The 10,732-nt window shown below is 35.8% G+C and overlaps 1 long non-coding RNA gene across 3 annotated transcripts; it reads left to right on the top strand.

The window, feature by feature from the left end:
- Nucleotides 1-3,232: 3,232 nt before the first annotated feature.
- On the top strand, nt 3,233-8,457 carry LOC141445619 (uncharacterized). Of its 3 annotated transcripts, none has more exons than XR_012453340.1 (3): nt 3,233-4,296; nt 5,074-7,491; nt 7,647-8,457. It is a non-coding gene; the product is annotated as an uncharacterized lncRNA (long non-coding RNA). The 3 variants fall into 3 exon arrangements; XR_012453342.1 differs by lacking the exon at nt 3,233-4,296 and having other exon boundaries at nt 4,708-7,072; nt 7,112-7,491; XR_012453341.1 differs by lacking the exon at nt 3,233-4,296 and having other exon boundaries at nt 4,708-5,217; nt 7,207-7,491.
- Nucleotides 8,458-10,732: the final 2,275 nt, after the last annotated feature.

Here is a 10,732-nt window from a genome sequence, read left to right on the forward strand (position 1 = left end):
TTCGTCTTTATCTCAAAAGCACCTGAGTTTTTAGGGTTCCGGAGCCAAAATGGCAAAAAAAACGGAACCCTTATAGTTTCGCCGTCTGTCTGTCTGTCTGGCCGTCCGCGGCTTTGCTCAGGGACTATCAATGCTAGAATGTTGTAATTTTGCACGATATATGCCATGCGATAAAATGGTACAATTAAAAATTAAAAAAAAATTTTTTTAGGTATCTCCCATAGACGAAAAGTGGGGGTGTTTTTTTTTCTCATCCAACCTATAGTGGGGTATCGTTGGATAGGTATATTAAAACCATTAGGGGTAGCTAAGACGACTTTTCGATTCAGTGATTTGTTTGCGAAATATTCAACTTTAAAGTGCAAATTTTCATTAAAATCGAGCGTGCCCCCCCTCCTAAGACTAAACCGGTGGGTGGAAAAATTAAAAAAAAAAACAGGATGATAGTAAGTACATCAAACTTTCAAGGAAAACTATAACGGCTAAGTTTGCTTGAGCATTATTAGTAGTTTATGAGTAAAAAGCAGCCTAAGGTATAAAATATACCTAAATTTGGAAGATTCCATATAAAATACGAAACCCTTAGAAAAATATTACTTAATGGCTACGGAGCCCTATTTCGAGCGTGTCCGACACACTCTGGCCGGTTTTCTACTTCGCTAAATAAAAAATGAAGATATTAAATTCGCCGCTGTGTTTGTATTACTACGAGTATTACTTTTAATACTGAACTATGAATTCTAGTTAATCAAGGCGAAATACGAATCCTGCGCAGTTCCAGGCAATTCTATATGAATTAGTCGATGAGTGTCGCGTGGTAGAGATTACGTTACACGAGTAATTAGTTTGTTATCGTGCGGTTTGGTGATACCACAGATTTGTTGGTCAGGGATGCCGGTAAAACTCGGAAACTATCCTTTATTTATTTGTCTTTGGTCTTTCTGTGTTCATTTTTAACTCGCGACGCAAAAAGAGGGTTTATAAGTTTGACCGCTATGTATGTCTGTGGTTTGTGTGTGTCTTCTATGGAGTTTTCTAGCGATGTTCTTAGACATGTTTCATTAAAATAGATTCAGCCGTTTTGAGATATTGAACTTTGAAGTGACAAGTCGGGAGTTTCCAGCTTTTTGTTGATAGGTTATGGTTTCGTTTGTCTGTTTGTTTGTTACCTTTCACGTTAAACCGCTAAACTGATTTAAATGAAATTTGGTATGAAAATACTTTGAGAGCCTGGGAAAAACATAGGATAGTTTTACCCCGGAAAATTGCATAGTTCCGCGGGATGGCGATAAACGATTTTTTTCACCAAAATCTTTGACATGTTAAGAAACTTCCTGAACTCTGATAACCCTAAGTAAAACACAACTAAAGTTTTCGTTTTAGAAAAACTTTGGAATTCGTTGAGCAAACGCTCCCTTTTTTAACAACATAAATGATAATTATTGGCGGCTATAACAAATGTACGAACCAGCACCATACCACCTTAAGGGCACATTGACACGAAGAAACGCCTGCAGATATAAGCGCTTTAGCAGAAAAGAATCAATCACATCAATCAATATCATTTTAAAAATAATAATACTTAATACACTGAAAAAAATACACTCCAACTAAGTGACATTTTCTCTTAGTTGGTACCAAAATAATTGAAATAATGTTGAAAATGTTTACTAAAGTCAAAAGTGGGTAATTACAACAACAAACTGATCTTGTTCGAATGTGTTGTTTAATTTAATAAAAGTTCTTTATAAAAATGACTTAATTCTTCTTTACCTTTATAAAGGCTCTTTGTAAAATTAATTACCTTATTTTTGTTTGAGTTTACAAAAATCTTGTGTTACATTGACGATTTATGTTTGTTAAGCTAACAAAGCGCGAAGTTGTAATAATTTAACTTAAACTAGAATCAAATAAGATAAGAAGTGTATTCTACAATGTTATTTTTAGTAGCAACAACAAACTAACAATGTTCTAACAATAAATTTTCAAATTTGCTGCAATTAAATAATGCGTTATATTAAACAACGTCTTAGTAGAATCTACAAATTATTGATCATTGTTATAATTCATATATAGCACGTTGCAGTAAGCAGGCTTCTGAGTAGATTTTTATAGTCATATATTTGAATCTGTGAATGACTTGATCGAAACAAGCAAGAGCGAGCCCGCCACGCGCGTCGCGCGTGTCCCCCGCCCCGCCACAGTGTTGCCAGACACCCCACTTTTCCGCTTTATACCGCGCGTTTTTGCCACTGGCCCCGCTATACGCGTTAAGCTAACGCGGATCCGCTTTTTTAAAATATACACGAACAATCTTTAAATGTTATCACTTGCTCGTGGAAAAAGGTGATAAATTCAAAACATCGAACGAACGAAACAGCCGAACGCTAACCGTAAGCCGTAACGGCGCAGCGGAAGCACTCGTTGTACTATTCACACTTGCGCGCTTTGCGATAAAGCCATTTCACTCACACGGTAGCGTGTACTTAGAAAACAAAGGTCGGGCAAAATTAACAATAACTGACTACTATTCAGCGTACATCGCTTGTTATATTTTGTTCAATGGATTTCATTTTTAGCATAAACAGATAATGTATGTCTATGTCTATACATTTTAAAGCTTGTAGTTTGTACTAACATTTAAGTAGGTGATGTCAAGCATAAGCGACGTTGCGTTGCGATATTGAAAAAAAATACGAAATATTAAAATCAAATTGATTAGTTCATCATCATCATCCCAGCCTATATACGTCCCACTGCTGGGCACAGGCCTCCTCTCAGAATGAGAGGGCTTGGGCCGTAGTTCCCACGCGGGCCCAGTGCGGATTGGGAACTTCACACACACCATTGAATTGCTTCGCAGGTTTTGTGCAGGTTTCCTCACGATGTTTTCCTTCACCGTAAAGCTCGTGGTAAATTTCAAATGTAATTTCGCACATAAATTCGAAAAACTCAGAGGTGCGGGCTGGGGTTTGAACCCAGGACCCTCTGCTTGAGAGGCGATACTGCGATAGGTCAAACCACTAGGCCACCACGGCTTTTTGATGATCATTTTGATGAAAAGATGTCGAGGACATTTTTTCATTTGAATAGAAATGAAAATATATTTCAAAAATATATATATTGTGATTTTTCTTCGGCTTTTCAACGTAGTAAAAAAACCTAAGTATAAACGTATTCCGCAAATCCGCATTTTCATTTAAAAATCCGCGTTTTGAAATCGCAGCTCGCTTTTTGTATTCCGGCATCTGGCAACACTGCCCCGCGAGAACGCGGCGCGTTTTGACTTGTTCGTTCATTTCACTTTTCCGTTACCGGGCTGGCGTATGCGGTAATGCGAATTGATTGATTAGATAAATGCTCAACACCGAATAATTGTTAATAGCGCTTACATTTTACATTACCTTTGGATTGGTTTGTATTACTTTGTACATAACTGTACCAAAAAACATGGATGAAGTAGCTGAGCTCCTACAAACGTGGGAGCTTCCTGAACTGATTCCTGTATTTACCAGTAAGTACCTAAACGCTGTTTATTTACTTTAATAGTAATCACTCTGTGTCTAAATATTATTCATTAAAGTTTACCAAACCAGGACCAAACTCTCAAGAGTTGGTAGGTTTAGGTACATTTCATTCCTTTGAAATTATTGTTCGTTTATTTTACTCTCCCTATGTCGTATGAAGGTATAGGAAACCTTTCTGATCGCCTCTAACATGACTTCACAACTGCTAATAATCGTTAATGGTGATTTTCCACCGGCGAGGCGAGACGTGAATTGAAATTTCTATGGCTTTTCGCGCACCCGCCGCGAGTCGCCGCGGGCGCCGTCATACAAATTTCAGTTCTCGTCTCGCCTCGCCGGTGGAAAATCACCTTAATAGCAAGGACCATCGGCCTAACGTACCTTCCTTGATACGAAAGCGCGGATTCAACGCATCTAGGCCCTAGTCTAGGGCCTAGATGCATTGAAAATAATAATATTTATACTAGCCCTTCACTGTCCCACTGCTGGGCAAAGGTCTTTCTTCCCTTTTTCCACTCCACTTTATAAATGTTATGTTTTAAAAAACGCATTATGTATATATTATGTACCTATTCTTATACATTGTTTGATAGAAAAAAATCATTCACTTTTAGAACAGCGGATTACTATACAGGCATTATCAGCCTTGACCCCGGGTGATGTCAAAGATTTGATTCCCCAGGCAGGACCACGGGTCCTATTCACAAGGTGCTGGGATACCTGGAAAAATGAATTTTTGCCAGCGGTCTTAAACAATGTATCATTTTCAGTAAGTTCTTGATATTGCTTAAGTACTTATTTATGGCTTGCTTGATATAATATACTCAGTAGCAAAAAAATTACCCAAATTTTGTTTGGTTTTCATATATTTTGGGACTGGGCTAACTTTTTTGCCGCTGAGTGTACCTAAATTGAATGAGAAATTACTGTAGACACCTATATTCATATTTTGTACTAAGGTGGGTATATAAGGGAATATCTTTTTTTATTATCTAAAATATTTCACCTAAACAAACAGCAGGGAAAAAAAACAGCAATGCTATTTATTACAGTAACACCAAATTGAATGCATTAAATCTAGGCTACAGTTAGCTATTCCGCATTTGAAGCTAAAATCAATCAAGGGAATGGATGGTACCTACCTACCTTTATTAAATTAAGTAAATTAAAATTAATACATAATAATAATAGTACATATGGTACCTAAATGATTGATTGAATCAAGCGTTACTTTGTGGAGGCCCATATCAATGAACTTCCACCCTTTACCTTGCTACTCCGCAGAAAATGGTAAACTATGTGACACACATTACTTATTTTTCTTCATGTAACACCGCCTCCTCGCCACATAAATCCACATATTATATGACACACAAACTCGCTATCACCACCACCATAGTAATCGCATACGCGTTTCGAACCCTGTACGGGTTCATTGTCATTATCCAAATACACCACCATTCCACACCCAAAGAAATTACATACTTAGGTACTAATCTGTAAGATCATACCTAAATGATTATTTGTTGTCTTCTTTCATTTCTAGGCCTTTGATTTATCAAATATAGAGTTAGACTACTCTGGCCCTGGCCCCAGTGACCCAAAACCTAAAGAGTGTATACTAGTGACACAAAAAGAAAATACTCCCCCGAGTCAAGAAACAGTGCTGGTGTTAGAAACTCAGAGCGGGGTAAGTAATTTATTTTATGTTGGTGGGTTTGATAGATTATAATTAAATTACCTATTTGTATATTGCTGTGCCCTAACAGGGTAAATGTTAAACCTTCATATTTTAAGATCTTCATCACAACATTTAATGCAGTAAAAACTTTAAGTTTGCATGTAAAATTGTGTTGAATTCTTAATTGCATATTCAAATTATATTAATATATTAAAGCCATGGTGGCTTAGTGGTTTGACCTATTGCCTCTCAAGCAGAGGATCATGGGTTCAAACTCAAACCACGACTCGCACTTCTGTGTCTTTCGAAATTCATGTGCAAAATTTTCATTCTAAATTTACCACAAGCTTTACGGTGAAAGAAAACATCATGAGGAAACCTGTACACACCTGCCAAGCAATTTAATGGTATGTGTGCAGTTGCCAATCCGCACTGGGCCCGCGTGGGATCTATGGCCCAAGCCCCAAGGCCCGAGTAGCTGATAGGAGATTTGTGCCCAGTAGAGGGACGTATATAGGCTCGGATGATGATGATTATATTGTTATTTAATACACCACTTTAACACAACCTTACAATACAGTGCTATAAATAATATATTATATTGTTTAAAGCATTGTATATAGCTTCCACTATCTATTTTAATTTTTAAACTCATTTTTTGTCTGTCCCCAATGCTCCTCTCATCCACTCAAAGGTTGACTGGTAGAGATCCCTTAAAGGGATAAGTTCGCCTTTGTATATAGGTATCTCAATGTTGACAATTGTGCTTGTTTACTTATTTTGTACAATAAAGAGTTTAACCGACTTCAAAAAAGGAGGAGGTTTATACACATACATAAATGTAAATAGAAACATACAATTACATACATAATGAACTATACTAATATAATATACATACATACATAATAATTACTACCTACCTGATAATTTACCTACTTAAGTACCCTTCTTACTTATTTTTATTTATTATTACAAGCTTTTATTTATAAAGTTTTACCTGTCCCGTTGTCTGTCTGTCTGATGGTAATCATAATCAAATCTTGCAAGTTAAATCGACCGACTTCCAGTGGTTAGATTGACTTGAAATTTGGTATACTTATGTAAATTGCGTGACAATACAATAATCTGGTAGTTCAGCCAGGATCGTCTCCACAGGACTGAACTCTTCAACGGTTAATGACATCGACTTGAAACTTGGTATGCAAATGTAGTTTGGGTGACAATGTACAGTCAGCAAAAAAAGCTTGTATTAAAAATTTAATTTTTACCAAAAACTTATTCAAGAAAATTGTAATTTGTAATCAATCATTATTATAATTTAAAATTAAATAGTTAAATTTTGCTTTTTTCTGGTAACTCACCAAAAACCGGGCAAGAGTGAGTCGGACTCGCGGACCGAGGGTTCCGTGTCAGTGTCATGTATAGTAATATTTGTGTTACTAACCATACATTTCTTAAAAATTTGAAGAACTGTATTTATTTTATTTTGTAGTATAAACAAGCCATCTCTTGAGTAATGTAATTTTTATTAATTTCTAAAAAAGATGCTATTTAGAAATCGTTTTTACAAGCTTTTATTTCCTGTAATCTTTCTATAAACTTATCACACAGAATAATTTCAGATTTGCGCAGGGCGTAATATTGATTGTTCTTCCAATTTAAATGCACCAATTAGGTACAATATTTACTAGCTTTTATTTAGTTTCACCTGTCCGTTGTCTGTCTGTTTATAATCAAATCTTGCAAGTTAAATCCGACGAACTTTCAGTAATTGGATTGACTTGAAATTTGGTATACTTATGTAAATTGCTTGACAATACAATAATCTGGTAGTTCAGTCTTCGCAGGACGGAACTCTTCAAAGGTTAATGGCATCAACTTGAAATTTGGTATGCAAATTTAGTTTGGGTGGCAATACAAGTACAGTCCGCAGAACAAGCTTGTACTTATTAAAAATGAAATTTTTACCAAAAACTTATTTTCTATTTTCCTTTTCAGCAACTGGAAAAATTGCTCAATGATTCACTGGAGACAAGTTCTTTATTGATATATAAAGGTGGCTCTTTGGACGGCGACACAACTAGAAATTTGCTGGCGTCCGTCATTGCAAAGGAAATATTAAATAATAATAGAAATTCCCCAATAGTGGGACCAATATATTTTAAGTGGGCTAAGCAGATTATCGAACTCTTTCCGGGGGAAAGAACCACTACCTACTATATCCCCGCGTGTACAACAGCAACGGGCGTTGTTTTACAAGCTCGGGGGAAACTCGTACATCAGGTATAAGTACACACAGACTCACACCACATGACCGCACCCACATATACACGCATACATCGCACAAGACGCACGCACAGATACATACACAAACAGACAACCCACACGTGTAATCTTAACTTTGTAAGTTTTTATTTATTCAGTTTCTTTTTTTTTAGGTTTTGAACAAAAGGAGGCGCTTTCAGCAGCTGGGGTCCTTGGCCACAAAAAAGAGGACCAGGGTGGAAAGCCCTGGATCGTCATATCCAAGAAGCCCGAGGCCACTGCCTGACAGCCTTAATGACACACAAGACACCCAAGACACACAAGCTAATATCGAAGAAATTCTAGTATGGCTTCAAAATTCATCCGAACCATGGGGCCTTGTGGAAACAAAATGGCAACAAACTGCCAAGCAACGCGTTCTCAACTTGCACGACTTACAAAAATATCAAACAATAGAAAGCTATTTTAACTGTTACCCAGCCTTAAAAAAACCCCATGGTTACACTCTGGTAAGTATTCTAAGGTTTTCAAAAAATACACAAAACACATTTCTTAAAGGCAAATTGCCTCAGATCCTTAGGACCGGTCCAGTTGTTCGTGTCGTTAGTGACGAATCTGCCGATAATCAATTCATACAGTCACGTTTACAATTATTGCAAAATAAGTCCCTTGTACAAGTTACTTGGGCCACTGTGTGTACTACACGTTATGTTAAAGGTACCATCTTAATTTATGATACAATTTCTAATAATTCACTGCCCGTGTTCTTTAAAGTGGAAAATGTCTACTTGTATGATTCAAATGACTTGATTGTTATGGGAATATTAATGAGTACTTTGTCTTTTGATGAGCATTTTTTTGCATATGAAGTTGCAGAAACAGAAGTAAAAGAAAATGTTGTTAAATATCACAAGAATTTAGTGTCTCCTATCCCATGTAACATTAATATTCTCAGTAACGGAAAAAAATATGTAACTTTGCGATGTACGTTATAAAATTGATTTTTTTTTTTGTTTTTGACTTGATTCCAATAAAGCAATATTAAAAATTATTATTTATTTTATTACATTATAATCATTGAATATAGCTGATAGGCAATAGATATAAAATTTGACCGTGATTTCTCGCATAGTATACTAAATATTGGCCAATTTAAATAATTTACGTATTTGAGCCTTTGTAAATCTGCAATGCTTTTTTTGTATTACAACCAAGTTTAACGCTTTCGTTGTCACCTGTCAGAGTCGAACCTTCTTCAGGTGCCGCAAATGCACATGTGCGTTCAAACGCCTGTGAATCTTTGCCAACGGCACTGGACGAGTCACCAAAACGCATTATATGCGTCGGTGGCAGTGAATGCGTTTTAAGTACACATCAAGCTTTGACGCGTTTTGACGCGTGTAGAATGGAGTTTTATTGTAAAGTTGATGTGCATTTGACAGTACACAAAAATACATTGAGATTTTACAAAAGTATTTACATATCTCACTATCACCAATGATGATATAGACTGGATTAGCAATCGCCATAGCTGCGGTCGCGGAATTTTAGTTCGATTATTAAATCTAGATGGCGATGACATTATAGCTCGAGACTTTCGAAGCAAAACAATAAGACTACAGATGTTTTTACTGCATAATAATGCATTTGCAATATTATAAGACATCTGTGGTATTATTGTTTTGCTTTTAAAGCCTCTGGCTATAATGTCAGCGCCATCTAGATTTAATAATCGATCAATTTTTCGCGGTCGTTCTGACTATGGCGATTGCTAATCCAGTCTATGTCATCCTTGTCTCAACTACGTAAATGCTTAAATTGGCCAATAGACTTAGTAAATATGATGATGAATCATGTGTATGTTAAAAATAATCTCAACTGAATCTATCATCTGTCAATAATCACATCAACAAAAATTCTTGGTAAATGCAACAAGTTACCTTGTCTAACTAAACCTAGAAATCCAATAGATACAAATAATCACTCAAGTTAAATGAAGTATTTATTTTTTTGATCTCATGAAATTAAGTAGTCATATTGGGTATGATTTCAACTGAAATAAATAACTACCATTGTTCAACTAACCATTATCTTAGTTGATGGGGCCATGGGATCAGTTAAATCTAGAATCGAATTTTGTTAATACAATGAAGGTTCATGGTTGTAGAGGACAAGTTGTGGTTGTCACGACTGTGTGGCTTTTTAAGGCCAGTATTTAGCTTTTTAAACGCAAATAAGCAACTTAGTTGATTATATTAATAAATTGTTTGATCTAACGAAGCTTAATATTTACATTGAACATAAATTAAGCTGGTTTGACTAAATAATCATTTTTCGACCAATCACTGTCTTAGTTGATGGAACTTAAGGATTAGTTGAATCTATGAACAATCTTTGTCAACATAGTAAGCAACTTAGTTGATTATATTAGTAAATTGTTTTATCTAAAGAAGCTTAATATTTACATTGAACATAAATAAAGTTGGTTTGACTAAATATCATTGTTCGACTAATCACTGTCTTAGTTGATGGAACTTAGGGATTAGTTGAATCTATAAACAATCTTTGTCAATATAATAAAGTTTCATAATTTTACTGCACAAGATCTGAATGAAACTAACTAATCAACCTTTATAAGGCCAGTACAGTAATTTGACAGACGAAACTAAGACAATTTAACAAATTTCTCTTTGCCACAGAAGTCAAGATCTTGACAGGCTCATATGGTATCAAGATGACGATTATAATAAACAAGATATTGTTTGATGTAAACAATTTTTTTTTTTTCAGTGTATCACGGGACAATTCACACCAATTGACCTAGTCCCAAAGTAAGCTTAGCAAAGCTTGTGTTATGGGAACTAAGCAACGGATAATATAATTATATAGATAGATACATACTTAAATACATATTAAACACCCAAGACCCGAGAACAAACATTCGTATTTTCATACAAATATCTGCCCCGACACGGGAATCGAACCGGGACCTCAAGCTTCGTAGTCAGGTTCTCTAACCACTAGGCCATCTGGTCGTCTTAAAATCTTATTTGTGAACATAGGTTATTAGAGTTACAGGTGTTACATAAAATTGGGTGGTATCGCTATGCTTCGTCATAAGGCATACAAAATAGCTGACACTAATAGGTAACATGTAGGTATATAATATGTAGGTAGATAATAGGTAGGTATTGGGTAAAGTGGCGCTCTAACAGTGGGGCGGAACTGGCCTCCAAATACCTCCATGTTCTATTGATCG

The sequence above is a fragment of the Choristoneura fumiferana genome, chromosome 2 (genome assembly GCF_025370935.1).
Source record: "Choristoneura fumiferana chromosome 2, NRCan_CFum_1, whole genome shotgun sequence".
NCBI lineage: Eukaryota > Metazoa > Arthropoda > Insecta > Lepidoptera > Tortricidae > Choristoneura > Choristoneura fumiferana.